Source organism: Malaclemys terrapin, chromosome 1 (genome assembly GCF_027887155.1).
Source record: "Malaclemys terrapin pileata isolate rMalTer1 chromosome 1, rMalTer1.hap1, whole genome shotgun sequence".
Lineage (NCBI taxonomy): Eukaryota > Metazoa > Chordata > Testudines > Emydidae > Malaclemys > Malaclemys terrapin.
The window spans coordinates 291,712,118-291,730,242 of NC_071505.1; the positions used below are offsets into that span (position 1 = coordinate 291,712,118).

Below are 18,125 nucleotides of genomic sequence, written 5' to 3' on the forward strand. Positions count from 1 at the left end.
AGATGCATCAGTTGCTATGTTTTCCATTATGGCAACTATGATACACAAGGGTAAATCTAATACACTATAGCTTTCAGCTACAATCCCCCTGGAATCCATACCCACTGTTGTAAGGATAATTATCTGGGTATCCCCGAGGCCAACTCTTACAATTTTCATATAAAAATCACCTCTTGCATAAGACATGAAATTTAAAATCCTCTCCACAGATATCACTGAGTCACTCCATTACCTCTGGGAAAGATATAAATTATGCATTCTTTGGTTCTCTTTAAAATTTTAGATGCACAGGGGACAAAGAAGCATCTCAATGGTACTAAAAATATAAGGCATTCAAGAAAGAAACAATAACTTGCTTGGTATTAACTGCTACAGTGCTCCAAGGCTCCCTGCCTGGTCAAGAAAAGCACATAAAGCACTGAAACATAACAGCAGGCTTGCATGCTAATGGCTGCTAGTGACAAGGACTCATTGAATGTCACTGCTTCACATACTGCGTACTGTTCATTTTTCTTATCTGTGTGACCTCTCCTTTGAAATGACTGATGAAACTCATGAGAATTAGCATCTCCGCTTCTGGGCATTTGCCACCAAGAAGGCATTCAGTAACGTCTATACTAAAACAAAAAAACAGAAAACAAAACAAGAAACAGCCTACATGAGCACTGTGAAGATTCCTTTATCTATATTATAAAAGGACTACTTTGTGAAGCTTCATCACTGAGTTAGCTTTTACCTTGATGCCCTTTAAAAGTATTAGTTTGTCACAACACATGCATTCATATTTCAGATTTGGCTAACATTTTCATAATTGGTGGGAATAAAAAAGGAATAGCTGTTGCTGCAAGAAAAAAGAAATGTCTCTGTTCTAATGCCCTGCTGCTTTAATGACTATTTCACACTAGCATCTGTTCTGTTCTGATGAACCACTCCAGACGAAAGCTGGCAAAATAGCACTGCAAGTATGTTATCCAGACATCCACTGAGTGCTGCAGATGCTTCGTTCCATGGTTCACATTTAATATGTGCCTGATTAATTTTTCTTTATTATTTCAACTACTTGGCTTATAGAATTTCCTATAAGTTCTGAAAATGTAGGATTTGCTTCACAGACAGAAGGATGGCATCCTAAGAAACTGCCTTGGCACTAGCAGATTCATTAATATGTCAAGCATAACAAGCGTCAAGTCATGTGTGTTTGAATTGCCAAAAGTTGCCAGTTAATTACGAATTCCAGAGGAATGTAAACTTCAGTAACACATTGTATTTATAATATTTGAAATGAATGTTGTATTTATTCTGCAGGCAATTTTGAAATTACAGATATTTGCAGATACTCGGATGCTGAAGAATGGATCACTATGACCAAAAATGTTATGCCCAGTCTCTGCCTCAAGCCTTTGACCTAATGAGGTTAGTGACAGGGATATGAATGATTTGAACAGAAAATGAAATACAAAAGTAGTTTTATCTTGAAGTGCAATATTTCTTCTGTCACTTAACCAATTTTTTTCATCTCAAAATTACAGGGTACACTACAAATCTTCAAGGCTAGCGGCAGCTACGACAGCCTAAGTGCTATTTAAAAACATAATAATTTATGAGTTGGGTTGGTGGAAAAAGCAGAGGTCACATGGGAGAGTCCTCAGAGAGGTGACGATGAGAAAGGTTACAAAGATGTCTGAATGAGACAAAACAGGTGTAAATCCACTGACTACAACAGTGTTTCTCCAGAGTTATGTCACCATAATTGAAAGTAGAACATGACCCAAACAATCGCTGGCAAAAAATCAAGCATGTTATGAAACACAATTTTCTATCTAAATCCAAGAGGAAGTTCTGTCATATGCTTCAAATAAAATTTTCACCCAACTTGACCACCAATATACAGTGTATCAAATTGTGTGAAACCTGGAGGCAAGTGCATAGGTTGCAGGAGGGAAGTGTTTGGAGGAGGAATCAGGAAGTGAATCTGTATGTACATAGCCTGAATGGTAGCTGAAGTTGCAGCATCTCTTTAAATAGTTCTTTTAATAAATATCTAGCTTAGTTTTAGAAACATGGTTTCCTCATGTTATTACCCAACATTTGGTGCATGAAACCTATAGTATGTTGATTTGTACTAGGAAAAAGAGTAGGAAATTAGTAAGAGTTAACAGGAATCCTCAGGGAGGACATCCTTTTAAATAAACGGTACTATGCATATCTTCTAGTTTTTCTGTCTACTCATTTCCAGTTTGCTGGCCATTTTTATACTGTTGTTATGGGAAGACTTTTGCCTACAGGTACTTAGCTGTAAGAGGCTACGACCTGGGCTCAATCTCACTTCTTGTTGAACAGGATTCTGAAGCCAAGCATATACCACAGAGAAAGGCTTGTATTTGGTCCTGCAAACTTAACCCATTGATGGTACCTGTTGTTCTTGTTCATGAAGACAGAGAGAAGTTATCCTTTAGAGAGCCAGGGCCTACATCATTTAGGGCTCAGATGAATGAAAACAGGACATGAATTGTATTCATTATTGGACTGGGAGATAATGCATCGAGCAAAGCTCCAGAGGGAAACGTTCCTATTAACCTGTGGTACTTAGGCCTGGTCTACACTAGAAAATTAGGTTGGTTTAACTTCATTGGTCGGGGTGTGAAAAATCCAGATGCTTGAGTGGCACAGTTAAGCCAACCTAAGTCCAAGTGTAGACAGAGCTAGGTTGACGGAAGAATTCTTTCATCAATGGTCACGTAGCTATTGCTTCTCAGCAGAGACAGATGTAAGAATCCCTCCCATCCGTGTAGGTAGCATCTGCGCTGAAGGACTATAGTGGTGTAGCTGTGCCGTTGTAGTGTTTTAAGTATTGACAAGCCCTCAGTAGATAAGCTGCTCTTATCAATTAGATCAATTGAAGCTTCTTCATGGGCTCCACTTTCATTACCAGGTATAGTGTATTGTATTCCTTCCAGGCTCAAGTAGTGCATGTGCAGATCACAGTGACAGGGTCCATACCCAACAGGTATATAGCCTCCTGTCCAGCCTGAGATGGAAAAAGGTGTTTCTGGTTCTTTGGAAATGCAGAAACGGCAAAGACATCAGAAGAATTCTGAGACTTCACACCATCATAAAATCAGAGTGCATATGCCTTCACTGGAAGGAGGGATCATTATTGAAACCGAGTTATTATGCTGGCTGAGTCTGCATGTGCGATACATCCACAGACAAGCCCTAAAAGGAAGGTGCTTCCTGTCCAAGGGAATTGAAAATGTTTTTGGAGTCAGCGGCAGCAGGAGGGGAGCTGACTCTGTCCACCCTTCCAGTAGTAAATACATATCTGTTGTTACTGAGCTCATGCCAATGTCATCGCTCCAGGGACTCTGCCTGCTTGCACTAACCCTCCATGGAGGAGACTATAAGATCACGCAACATTATTCTTCCAAACACTTCCTTTTCACCTTCACCAACTTGCTTCAGTTTAACAAGCTATTCTTTATCCAGGAGTCAGTCTTATGGAGACTTTATGAAACCTCAGTATTATTAGGATCCTAAAACCTTCACTGTTTGATTTCAGATTCATCCCTGCCATGCTATCCCGGCCTTTGGGAACCCGTTGGAAGTTCATATCACTAGTTTCAAAGAAAATGTCAGGTAAAAAAAAATCAAAGATTTTAGAGCTATATTTTCAAAGGGGCCTTCTAGGGTACATCTACACAGCAATTAAACGCATGTGGCTGGCCCCAGTGAGCTAACTTGGGCTCACAGGACTTGGGCTGTGCTGTAAAATTGCTGTGTAGAAGGGCTCAGGCAGGAGCCCAAGCTCTTGGACCCTGTGCTGTCAGATCCCAGAGTCTGGGTTCCAGCCCGAGCGCAAACATCTTGAGCCCCACGAGCCCAAGTCAGCTGACCCGAGCCAGTCACAGCTGTGCCTCAGCTATTTTATTCCAGTGTAGACATGTGGCTAATGGCTTCCTTTTCTGCAAGTATAATTTTGCCTATACAAATCATGTACATGCACAGTTTTTGTGCAACCACATGCACATACAAAACATTTCTGTATTTTACTCATGTTCAATTTGTGCAAGCACTCATTTTTGTGCATGTGCAGTCTATCATTTGTGTGCACAAAAAACAAGCCTAAAAAATTTTGCACACAAGTTACTGCACACACACAAATGAAGGCCATGTTCTGCACATCTAAATTCCACTTGTGTTTGCAAAGTCACATCTATACACTTTTGTAATGTGTCCATCACTGTGGAATCTAGAGGTAGCTCTATATTACACACTAGTGTCGGCTGCAGGTAAGGTATGTGTAGCTACACGTTGCAGTGAAAAGCAAGCTGTGTCCACACTGTAGCATGTAGCTATACATATCAGTGAAAGGCTCTTGCGGGGGAAGCAGTGGGGAAAGTCTCCAGCAGCAAGGAGCTGATGGAACTTTCCCTGATGCCTCTCTCCTGCTGGAGCTTTTCCTCCGGTAGGACATTACACAGCTAAAAACAGCAGTGTTGAGAGGGAGGCCTGGTTTGGGCAAGTAGAGAGCTGTGTGGGTGTGTACAAACCCACACCCTTGAGGCGTGTCTGTACTCTACTCACCTAAGCCATTGTTCACCATCGACACTGCTGTTTATACCAATGCGAGGGGAGTATTTGTGTATGTACTCTACACTTTGCCAAAAAAAAAAAAAAGCAGGCAGTGTAGATATACCTTAGGAGCCATGAGCTGATAACCCTCAAAAACTGCATGCACAAGTGATTTATATACACAACGGCTGTATTACCACAAATGGAAGCCACTGTGAAAAATTGACCTAAAGGCTTCTTGTAGTCTGTTCTAAGTATATTTAACAGGTAGTTATCCAGAGTGTGAGGCCTCTTTGTACCGCTGAAAAGCTGTGCTGGCAAGGAATTAGAACCACGAGGCATTTTCAAGGACAGTGCTAGCCCACAAGTGCAGCATCACATGACTAGTTTGTCATCTTACAAAAACTATCAAGCATGGTGACATGTCTCAGAAATGCATAGCTGATATTTTTACACATTATCATCAATTATAAGTTCATCTTTAGACTTATTTAGCTTATAATGAGTCTCAATACAGAAAATACTATAAAAATTAGAAAATTAGTTTACAGATATACAAATATCTTTCATACAGGAAGCAAATGGCTGAGCTAAGTGGAAGCATAATAAAAATTCCTTATACAAACCTTTGAAGAGTGCCTTAAAAATAGGCATACAGGAAACACCTGATTGCTTGTATCTCTCTCTCTCTCTCTCTCTCACACACACACACACACACACACACACACACACACAAAGATAAAGAAATACAAAGATAGTCACAGGTCATTAATGCAATTTCTATGGATGAAAAGAGGTATGGCCAACACTAATTGGGAAAAATGCAAAAATGCAAAGCAAATCAATGTCATTGTTCAGATGTGTTTGTTAAAACCACTGGTTACTCTCCACTGATGGTAACTTGCCATATGTTCTATACTTCAGGAGATGGCATGAAAAAGTCTACAATAAATCCTGCCTACGGCCACAGTGCAAAGCCCTGTTGGCAGTTTGAGTGTAAGCCAAACTCAGGCTTAAGCCTACACTCCCAGATGTCCCAGTTACTTCAGCTGTAAAGCATCACCACACTTGAGCAAGAGGTTTTTGGGTGTGGACAGAATTTGGGGTGGGGACAGCACTTGAGTCAGAACCTAAGTTAACTTTGGCGTGAACAGTAGGCAGGAGCTTCTCTCAGAAGAAAAAAGTTGGTTTTAAGTTACAGCCTTTAAAACTACTTTACTTACACCCAGATTGTAAGAAGATTTAAGGCTAACATGACAAACAGTTTCTAAATTTACACTCTCAGTTCTGAGGACAGTTACTCATTGGTACAAATAATAGACTGTGTGTGTAAAAGCCTCATCCAACAAACCCTTACACATACAAATAGCCCCATTAACTTCAATACAACTACTTCCATTGAGTAACAGCTGCTTGCAACAGTCAGGGCTGCAGGACTGAGCCTTGCCTATTTGATCAGTGGGCGTGAGTTTCCACCCATTAATTCAATACCTAGAAATATACATTCTATTATTCACAACTAAAAGTGACTGGGCACAGAAAAAGAAAAACATGGGTAATTGTAGATACAGATTTGTAGGTCCACGTGAGGAACCCATTAAAAAACTTGTCTACGTCTTTTTTTTTTTTTTCTCTCTTTTCGCCACCAAACTGCTGAGGGAAATTCTTCTTGACAAAGGCCCAGAAGGGGCCAAAAACATTGGTTATTTGTTCTCTTTTGCTCTGTGCAAATGGAACAAAATATAGTTAATGCATTATGCATTGAGTAAGCACATTTTTATCTAGCCCTTTTTGGTTTTTTGCATCTTGGGAACTTTATTTTTTTCTGTCTAATAATAAAACTGAAATATTAGTGCAGAATATCACCCAGTGTAGAGTATGTGGGATTTCCATAAAGCTCCTTTGCATTTTCAGTAAATTGGGCTCCCAAGGTCCCTTTTCCATTCTTGTCCATTATCAATCACTAAACTATTCTCAGCAATCTGGTCTGTCTTAATGCTGGAACTGGCTAGTTATTATTAGTCATTTTGTTTCCTATCAAGATTAATTGTTGTTTAACTAATGTGAATAAGGCAGACTTCCCCAGTAATTAGGTGCAGATGCTACACTGTGAGTAGTCAGTGCAAATAGTTTTATATGAGGAGGATTATTGTTAGTATAGTGTCTAAAGTGGGTAGGTGCTTCACATAAACAAAAGACAGTCTTCATGCCCCAAGGAGTTTACAAGCTAATTTCAGAAGTGATGCAGCAAAAGAGAACAATAAACAGTAGGGGAGAGAAAAGGGGAAGGGAGGACAAGGATTGTAATGAGATTACATGGTTAATTAGGTTCATTCTATACACATCTTGATACTACTACTATTTTATTTTTTTCATTTAGCGGTAGCATGTGTTCCAGAGGGAGCAGAAGAAGGGAAGGAAGTGGATGGAAACAAATTTAATAGGGTAGAGCATGCAAGGTGGGAATGACAGTGGGCAGTGAAGAGTGTGAATATGAATTTTCGAAGACCAGGTTTAGACCAGTATCAATAGAGCTAGCATGAATTAGAGGAAGAAGAGAGGTAAAGGTGAGATGAAGATTTATGAAAGCAGGAGAAAAGGATGAGGACTAAGAAGATTTCCTAGTACTATAGAACCCCGCTAATCTCTGGGAGGGTATTGTTACATTTGGAAATTAAATAAACCCACCACATAAATGCCAGTATTTCCCACAAGTTCGCATCAGCCCGGGCATGGAGCGATCCTGTAGTGCACATAGGGCGGCTAACATGATCCTCCCCACTCCACTGCTTTCCCATTCTGATCATTCCTGATCCTGTTCCCTGACCTGCAACCCAGCAACAGACAGGAAGCAAATAGCATCAAATTTTTTCATAGATTCATAGATTCTAGGACTGGAAGGGACCGTGAGAGGTCATCGAGTCCAGTCCCCTGCCCGCATGGCAGAACCAAATACTGTCTAGACCATCCCTGATAGACATTTATCTAACCTACTCTTAAATATCTCCAGAGATGGAGATTCCACAACCTCCCTTACAAACATACTGGTAAAGAAACTTGGAAACAGTGATTGGACAAGGGGGAACAAGAGGATGATATTCAAACTCAGTCCTCCTTCCTGTGCATGCAGAGTGCTCCCACTGGACTGCAGGTAGCCAATGTGGGTTGGGGGGGATTGTTAGGCTTTTCTTTTGTTCTCTCTTTTAATCATAATATTCGATATATTTGACTAGGACATTGTGTCTTTTCCCAACTATAGACACAGTTCACACTTTATATGAGGTCCAAACACACACCCCTTCTGGGGTTCAGCTCAGTTAAGAAGCAGGTAGGGAACAACAAAGGTAACCGTGATAAGTTCAACCCTTCACCCCAGGCACTGACATTCCTAAGGTTCCTCCCTCAGAACTGTCCAGCCCACAACCTAGATTCTTTCTCTCCAGAAAGCCACACATCTCTCTCTTACAGGACCGTCTCCAGGCACCAGCACAGGAAGCAGGTGCTTGAGGCGGCTAATGAAAAGGGGCAGCATGTACGGGTCTTTGGTGGCGGGTCCCTCAGTCTCTCTCGGAGGGAAGGACCAGCCACCAAATTGCTGCTGAAGAATGAAGCGGCGTGGTAGAACTGCCGCCGAAGTGCCGCCAATCACGGCTTTATTTATTTTATTTTTTTCCCCTTCGCCACTTGGGGCAGCAAAAAAGCTGGGGCCTCAAAACCCTATTCGTAGCCAATTCTAACAGTTTAGGAACAAAGCTGTAACAGATTTTCTATAAAATGTGACAATCCCCCCTACCCCTCGCCACCCCAAAAGGGGACTGGGTGGTATAGTTTAAAGGTTTCATTGGCAGTAAATTTTTAATCATACCCATTGTATCTCTTAATGTCCTCTACATTCCACCATTTGTGAGTAATGTAGCCATCCTAAATTTATGCCAACAACCCTTTAAAATACATTATTTCACCTTGGATTCTCTCTCTCTCTCTTGCTCATATAATTAAGACACATGACCTGTTTCTGTTAACTATTCTTTGTGACTGAGTTGGTGACTCATACCGCTGGAACTCAGATTTTGCAGCCACCATAAATTGGTTATTCTTGTGGGAACTCAGACTGAATTTTACCAGTAGAAATATAAGAACGGCGATATGGGGTCAGACCAAACTATCCACATCTACCCCAGTATCCTCTCTTTTGACAGTGGCCAATGCCAGGTGCCCCAGAGAGAATGAACAGAAGAGGTAATCATCAAGTGATCCATTCCCCGTCACCCATTTCCAGCTTCTGGCAAACAGAGGCTAGGGACACCATCCCTGCCCATCCTGGCTAATAGTTATTGATGTATCTATCCTCCATGAATTTATCTAGTTCTTTTTGAACCCTGTTATAATCTTGGCCTTCACAACATCCTCTGGCAAAGAGTTCCACAGGTTGACTGTGCATTGTGTGAAGAAATACCTCCTTTTGTTTGTTTTAAACCTTCTGCCTATTAATTTCATTTGGGCACCCCTAGTTCTTGTGTTATTAGAAGGAGTAAATAACATTTCCTTATTTACGTTCTTCACACCAGTCATGATTTTATAGACTGCAATCATATCCCACCTTACTCATCTCTTTTCCAAGCTGAAAAGTCCCAGTCTTATTAATCTCTCCTAATATGGAAGCCATTCCATACCCCTAATCATTTTTGTTGCCTTTTTCTGAACCTTTTCCAATTCCAATATATCTTTTTTGAGATGGGGCGACCACATCTGCACACAATATTCAAGATGTGGGCCTACCATGGATTTATAAAGAGGCAAAATGATATTTTCTGTCTTATTATCTATCCCTTTCTTAATGATTCCCAACATTCTGTTCACTTTTTTGACGGCCACTGCACATTGAGTGGATGTTTTCAGAGAACTATCCACAATGACTCCAAGATTTGAGGGGAGGGATAGCTCAGTGGGGGTTTGAGCATTGCCCTGCTAAACCCAGGGTTGTGAATTCAATCCTTGAGGGGGGCACTTAGGGATCTGGGGCAAAATCAGTACTTGGTCCTGCTACTGAAGGCAGGGGGCTGGACTCGATGACCTTTCAAGGTCCCTTCCAGTTCTAGGAGATAGGATATCTCCATTAATTTTATTTTTTTTAATTTAAATTTAAATATCTCTTTCTTGAGTGGTAACAGGTCATTTAGACCCCATCATTTTATATGTATAGTTGGGATTATATTTTCCAATGTGCATTACTTTGCATTTATCAACATTGAATTTCATCTGCCATTTTGCTGCCCAGTCACCCAGTTTTGAGAGATCCTTTTCTAGCTCTTCGCAGTCTGCTTGGGACTTAATTATCTTAAGTAGTTTTGTAACATCTGCAAATTTTGCTACCTTACTGTTTACCCCTTTTTCCAGATCATTTATGAATAAGTTGAATAGGACTGGTCCCAGTACAGACCCCTGGGGGACACCACTATTTACCTCTCTCCATTCTGAAAACTGACCATTTATTCCTACCCTTTGTTTTCTATCTTTTAATCAGTTACCAATACATGAGAGGATCTTCCTTCTTATCCCATGACAGCTTACTTTTCTTAAGAGCCTTTGGTGAGGGACCTTGTCAAAGGTTTCTGAAAATCTAAGTACATTATAGCCACTGGATTCCCCCTTGTCCACATGCTTGTTGACCCCCTCAAAGAAGTCTAGTAGATTAGTGAGGCACAATTTCCCTTTACAAAAACCATGTTGACTGTTCCCCAACAAATTATGCTCCTATATGTGTCTGACAATTTTGTTCTTTACTATAGTTTCAACCAGTTTGCCCAGTACTGAAATCAGGCTTACTGATCTGTAATTGCCAGGATCACCTCTGGAGCCCTTTAGCTATCCTCCAGTCATTCAGTACAGAAGCTGATTTAAATGATAGGTTAGACTACAGTTAGTAGTACTGCAATTTCACATTTGAGTTCCTTCAGAACTCTTGGGTGAATACCATCTGGTCCTGGTGATTTATTACTGTTTAGTTTATCAATTTGTTCCCAAACCTCCTCTAATGACACCTCAATCTGGGACAGTTCCTCAGATTTGTCACCTACAAAGAATGGCTCAGGTTTGGGAATCTCCCTCACATCCTCAGCCATGAAGACCGATGCAAAGAATTCATTTAGTTTCTCCACAATGGCCTTATCATCCTTGAGGAGTGCTCCTTTAGCATCTCGATCGTCCAGTGACCCCACTGGTTGTTTAGCAGACTTCCTACTTCTGATGTACTTAAAAATGTTTTTGCTATTACTTTTTGAGTCTTTGGCTAGCTGTTCTTCAAATTCTTTTATGGCCTTCCTAATTATATTTTTACACTTCATTTGCCAGAGTTTATGCTCCTTTCTATTTTCCTCACTAGGATTTAACTTCCACTTTTTAAAGGATGCCTTTTTGCCTCTCACTGCTTCTTTTACTTTGTTGTTTAGCCACGGTAGCACTTTTTGGTTCTCGTACTATGTTTTTTAATTTGTGTTATACATTTAAATTGAGTCTCTATTATGGTGTCTTTAACAAGTTTCCAGGCTTGCAAGGGTTTCACTTTTGGCACTGTACCTTTTAACTTCTGTTTAACTAACCTCCTCATTTTTGTGTTGTTCCCCTTTCTGAAATTAAATGCTACAGTGTTGGGCTGCTGTGGTGTTTTCCCCGCCACAGTGATGTTAAATTTAATTATATTATGGTCACTATTACCAAGCGGTCCAGCTATATTCACCACTTGGACCAGATCCTGTGCTCCACTTAGGACTAAATCAAGAATTGCCTCTTCTCTTGTGGGTTCCAGGACTAGCTTCTCCAAGAAGCAGTCATTTAAGGTGTCAAGAAACTTAATCTCTGCATCCCATCCTGAGGTGATATATACCCAGTCAATATGGGGATAGTTAAAATCCCCCATTATTATTGAGTTATTAATTTTAATATCAGAGGGGTAGCCGTGTTAGTCTGAATCTGTAAAAAGCAACAGAAGGTCCTGTGGCACCTTTAAGACTAACAGAAGTATTGGGAGCATAAGCTTTCGTGGGTAAGAACCTCACTTCTTCAGATGCAAGTAATGGAAATCTCCAGAGGCAGGTATAAATCAGTATGGAGATAACGAGGTTAGTTCAATCAGGGAGGGTGAGGTGCTCTGCTAGCAGTTGAGGTGTGAACACCAAGGGAGGAGAAACTGCTTCTGTAGTTGGATAGCCATTCACAGTCTTTGTTTAATCCTGATCTGATAGTGTCAAATTTGCAAATGAACTGGAGCTCAGCAGTTTCTCTTTGGAGTCTGGTCCTGAAGTTTTTTTGCTGTAGGATGGCTACCTTTACATCTGCTATTGTGTGGCCAGGGAGGTTGAAGTGTTCTCCTACAGGTTTTTGTATATTGCCGTTCCTGATATCTGACTTGTGTCCATTTATCCTCTTGCATAGTGACTGTCCAGTTTGGCCAATGTACATAGCAGAGGGGCGTTGCTGGCATATGATGGCATATATAACATTGGTGGATGTGCAGGTGAATGAGCCGGTGATGTTGTAGCTGATCTGGTTAGGTCCTGTGATGGTGTTGCTGGTGTAGATATGTGGGCAGAGTTGGCATCGAGGTTTGTTGCATGGGTTGGTTCCTGAGTTAGAGTTGTTATGGTGCAGTGCGTGGTTGCTGGTGAGAATATGCTTAAGGTTGGCAGGTTGTCTGTGGGCGAGGACTGGTCTGCCTCCCAAGGTCTGTGAAAGTGAGGGATCATTGTCCAGGATGGGTTGTAGATCACTGATGATGCGTTGGAGAGGTTTAAGCTGAGGACTGTAGGTGATGGCCAGTGGAGTTCTGTTGGTTTCTTTTTTGGGCCTGTCTTGTAGCAGGAGGCTTCTGGGTACAGGTCTGGCTCTGTTGATTTGTTTCTTTATTTCCTTGTGTGGGTATCGTAGTTTTGAGAATGCTTGGTGAAGATCTTGTAGGTGTTGGTCTCTGTCTGAGGGGTTGGAGCAGATGCGATTGTACCTCAGTGCTTGGCTGTAGACGATGGATCGTGTGGTGTGACCGGGGTGGAAGCTGGAGGCATGAAGGTAGGCATGGTGGTCAGTGGGTTTTCGGTATAGGGTGGTGTTAATATGGCCATTGCTTATTTGTACGGTGGTGTCTAGGAAGTGGACCTCCTGTGTAGATTGGTCCAGGCTGAGGTTGATGGTGGGGTGGAAGCTGTTGAAATCATGGTGGAATTCTTCCAGGGTCTCCTTCCCATGGGTCCAGATGATGAAGATGTCATCAATATAGCATAGGTAGAGAAGGGGCATGAGTGGACGAGAGCTGAGGAAGCGTTGTTCCAGGTCAGCCATAAAAATGTTGGCATATTGTGGGGCCATGTGGGTGCCCATAGCGGTGCCACTGGTCTGGAGATATATATTGTCACCAAATTTGAAATAATTGTGCGTGAGGATAAAGTCACAGAGCTCAGCAATAAGTTGTGCTGTGTCATCATCAGGGATACTGTTCCTGATAGCTTGTATTCCATCTGTGTGTGGGATGTTTGTGTAGAGAGCCTCTACATCCATGGTGGCTAGGATGGTGTTTTCTGGGAAGTCACCAATGCATTGTAGTTTTCTCAGGAAATCTGTGGTGTCACGGAGATAGCTGGGAGTGCTGGTGGCGTAGGGTCTGAGTAGGGAGTCCACATATCCAAACAGTCCTTCAGTGAGTCTAATTTTAATAGTCTCTCTAATCTCTCTGAGCATTCACAGTCACTATCACCATCCTGGTCAGGTGATCAGTAATATATCCCTACTGCTATATTCTTATTATTCAAGCATGGAATTACTATCCACAGAGATTCTATCATACAGTTTGGTTCATTTAAGATTTTTACTTCATTAGATTCTTCGCTTTCTTTCACATATAGTGCCACTCCCCCACTAACAAGACCTGTTCTGTCCTTCCGATATATTTTGTACCCTGATATTACTGTGTCCCATTGATTATCCTCATTCCATCAAGTTTCTATGATGCCTATTATTTCAATATCTTCATTTAATACTAGGCACTCTCGTTCACCCATCTTATTATTTAGACTTCTAGCATTGGTATATAAGCACTTTAAAAACGTCACTTTTTAGCTGTCTGCCATTACATGATGTAATTGAATGGAACTTTTTTTCATTTGAAAAGTGGTTCACTCCCATAGGATAGGCACAGATTTTCAAAGCTGTTGTAAGTCTAAACAAATTTCTATAAAAATAATGTAATAGTTATTTGAATTATTTTTAAAAGTATAAGGAAACTTACAACAGTTTTAAGTGTTATTTCCTGCGTCTTGGCTTGGATGACCAGCTGGTCAAGGCAGTAAATCATTATTTGATTTTTAAGTATTTTTTTTTATTATATTGAAAACATGTATGGAGACAAATTCCGGATTGGCCAGGAAGTGGGCACACATTAACACCGCAAAAGAAACATTATTCTTCATTTGGATTGTGGCTGGTGCCAGCCCTAAGGAATGCCCCCACAATAAAAAGAACTGCATGTAGCAAGAGCACAAGAGGTCATATCATGAGTTGTGCAGATTAACATCCATGTGCTATATCTCCTGATCCTTAGACACTGCTCTGAGATCTCTTCTGAGGCACCATTTTTTCACCACCCACAGAGGTTCCATGAAGCCATCTAACCATGAGTTTGAGAGAATCAGAATCATGTCAGTCACTTTTATCCTGCATCCCCACTTTGGTCTTAACTGTTCTCACACACCGCCATGAGTAAATGCCAGCCAAAATTTTACCCTTTAATTAAAAAAAATAAATAAATTCACTAACCTTGGTAATTAGATGAGCTGATTAGAATATCATTAGTATTCACCTTCAGTTTCCCCATTAAACAATATACCATGAACATAACATAAGAACATAAGAAAGGCCGTACCAGGTCAGACCAAAGGTCCATCTAGCCCAGTATCCTGTCTACCGACAGTGGCCAATACTAGGTGCCCCAGAGGGAGTGAACCTAACAGGCAATGATCAAGTGATCTCTCTCCTGCCATCCAGCTCCACCCTCTGACAGACAGAGGCTAGGGACACCATTCCTTACCCATCCTGGCTAATAGCCATTAATGGACTTAACCACCATGAATTTATCCAGTTCTCTTTTAAACTCTGTTATAGTCCTAGCCTTCACAACCTCCTCAGGCAAGGAGTTCCACAAGTTGACTGTGCGAACTAAAAACAGTATCAAAGTTTGTACTGAACACAGTTTATGGAATGCAGTGATGATCCCAGGCGGCAGCAGAGCAGGGGGCATCTCCATCCCCTGATCATTCCACATTCAGAATCATGGCAGGTAGGCAGGCAGGCAGAGCCTGGGTGGCTGGTAGGTAGATTAAATTAGATATATTTCAGGTGTTTTTACCGTAATTCACAGACCATCAGTTATTTTAACAGAGTGAGTGTAATTAAAATTTCATTGTGGCTGTATGTACATGTCTTCAAGCCAAGTAAAACCCAACTTAAATATAACTTACTGTATAATCATCTAATTAAAGTAGATTTAAATAAGGTCTGTAAAATGAAACTAAGTCTAAACCAAATATAGAATCCTCTTAAAATTTGAGTTTTATGCTTGGTTGGAGAATAAAATAAGACAGTTGCCACACGCTTTTGTCACGTTAGCCCTATAAGTGAGCCCAACCAATTGTGTATCTCATAACAGTTTAGTAATATGTAATGCTTTAGTCATACCAACAGCAGCTGAAGGGAACTGTCTTGTCAACCACTCACAAACATATATAGATGTGCTTCCTTTCTTTACTGAGATCATGCTTATGCTACAACTCTGGGGACTCTGCCTGTTTGTGATAAATCACCGAGAAATAGACCATGAGGTTGTGTAACAGTATTATATGAGAACCAGATATTTTCTAATATCCTTCCTTCAGGATGCTGTTCTTGCTCATCAGGAAATTCCTGAAAGTAGAATTCTTTAAATCCTATGCACAAGCATACTATAGCGCCCCCTATTGGGAAGCTAGTTATTGTAACATCATTTTTGTCACATATTTGAGATAACAAAATTAAACATGATCATAACCAGCTTGCATACTTCTACATACATTCTGTTCAACCCCCATAAAGCCTATGTCATCATATATAAAACTTAACACCAACTTTTTTTTAATTAAATAACTCAACTTGCTTGACAACTAGGGTATTTTCCTCTACATTTGGGAGGGTTCTTTCAAGCCTCAGTATTGTACAAAGCTTTATGTAAACCTTTGCTGGCCATTTGCTGTTGGAGCGAGCAAAAGCCTGTGATGACAGGAGACACTATCTTGCCCATGAGTTTTTCTGGTTGTGTGGTGTTTTGATAGTCTTTTCCAGTATCTATTGGTTGCTTATAGGCCTGTGGTCCTTCCATCTCCTACTGATCAAGACTTGACAGAGTGCATATTTCACCATCCTCCACAGCTGTGTTTTTGTCTTGTGTTCATAGTGGGTGAATATATTTGCAGTTTTGGTGAAATATATGCCCATCCACTGCTATGTTACATGAGTGATGGTTTATCTGTTCAACATACATAGTTTGCTTTGAAGTACATGATTTATCCTGAGGAAACAATTTAATCTTGACAAGGTCCCTGGGTTGTAGTTCTAAAAGGTCTTAACTTTTCAGTCATGATAGGCTTTGGCCTCTGAGTCTCTCTTCTTTTTTGCCTGTTACTCCTTCCACTGCTGATTGTAATAAAGCTAGGGCTATAGGGATCAAGGAAAGTGTACATCTTGACATCAAGTTTGTACCCAGCTGCTATTAAAGCCTTCTACCTGAAATTTCAGCCTGTATACCTTTCCACAGTATTCTGCTTGTAATTTATTTTATCCTAGTGTTAATACAATTGTGCCATCATATCATTTTAATTTAGCTTTGCTTGGTTGCAATTTCATTTTTTTCTCCTGCATAATACTGATGAAGTCTTTGTAGCCTAGCACATTCACTGATGCCCCAGTGTCTGTTTGGAATTCAATTTCCTGTTTGTTTGTGTGCTGATGCCTTGTCTTTGCATCTGGGGCTAGTACGAGCTTTTCAAACCATTTACTTTTTCTGTTTTGCACTGCATTATTGTCATATATGCAAAATCTCATCCTCTGAATCACTACTTGCTCCCTCAATACGGTGCCATTTTTGTTTTCTTTGTTTTTCTTGTCTGCAATTTTTAGGCATAATGATGTGTCTTGTCACAATTATTGCATATTGTTCAGCATTAGGCTAAAGGACCTGTTGTTAAGTAAAGGCCTATTGTTAAGTGAACCAAACCCCTAGCAAGCTTTAAGAATAATTTGTAATAATAATGCAGAGTGATGAAACTAAGATGGTTGACCTTTATTGATAGTATTAAGAATGCAAAGTTTAGTCGCTAACTATAATAGCCTGTTTATCGAAGTAAGTGTTTTTAACGATAAAATGTACTAATCCCATTAGTATGGAAAATCTAGACATTGCTAAATGTCAGGGTTTCTCAAACAGGGGTCGCTGCTTGTATAGGGAAAGCCAGTAAGTCCCTCGGTCCGCACCGCTTCCAGCAGCTCCCATTGGCCCGGAGCAGCGATCCGCGGCCAGTGGGAGCCACGATCGGCTGGACCTGTGGATGGGGCAGGTAAACACACTGTCCCGGCCCGCCAGGGGCTTTCCCTACACAAGCGGTGACCCGTTTGAGAAACCCTGCTATATGTGCTTGGAAATTTGCAATGTGTACCAAAGGGGACCCGCGTAACTGTCACTTGTAAAAAGAGGGACGTTGTAAGTGATAAACAGGTAATTTGTAAGTAGTCTTGTTTGGGGAATTGATCTTGAAAACACTTGTATAATCAGCTGCAAGTTCTAGTTTCCACAAAGATTACGTATTGTATGCAAATATTTTTGTGCACTATTTCAATAAAGATAAAGGTACCACTTTCTGCCTCATCAATTAATCACTCATACCTTGCCGCTTAAGGCCAAATCTGTATTCATAAAAAGGTATAAAGGGAACAATATGACCTCATCATGGTTTTCTCCAGAGCCTGTATTGATCAGTTTTGCATTTAGTTTGTCTTCTATGCTTCATATTTGAGCATTTGCTTTTGCACAAATTTTGATGCATTTTTCATTGTTTTTTCATGCTCTTTCTGTGCTATTTTGTGAATTAGCTCTGTCTCTACTCCACGTATGCTCTGAATTTGGATGCGCGCTTATTCAGTAACTATGCACATGTCTCTATCTCTAGGAAGAGTTCTGGCTCCTGAATCTTCCATCCATATTGCTAATTTTCACAAATTAGTCAATCTTAGGGTGACCAGATGAGAATTCCAAAATATCGGGACCGCCTCAGGGGGTGCGCCTTTTCAATTGTTATGCTCACCCACCGAGCCTTCGGCGGCACTTCAGCGGCGGGCACTGGCACTTGCCGCCAAAGAAGGAAGTACCCTCTGCCGAAATGCCACCGAATACCGTCGGCGACTGAGGGACCTGCCGCTGAAGTGCTGGGTGAGTGTAACAATTGAAAAGGCGCTCCCCCTGCCGGTCACCGCTGCCTAAGCAA

The 18,125-nt window shown here is 40.9% G+C and overlaps 1 protein-coding gene across 7 annotated transcripts in view; it reads right to left on the reverse strand.

Moving 5' to 3' along the window:
• The window catches only part of ENOX1 (ecto-NOX disulfide-thiol exchanger 1), a 494,661-nt gene that overhangs the window by 345,415 nt on the left and 131,121 nt on the right, over positions 1-18,125 (reverse strand). The gene's annotated exons all lie outside the window — the stretch shown is intronic.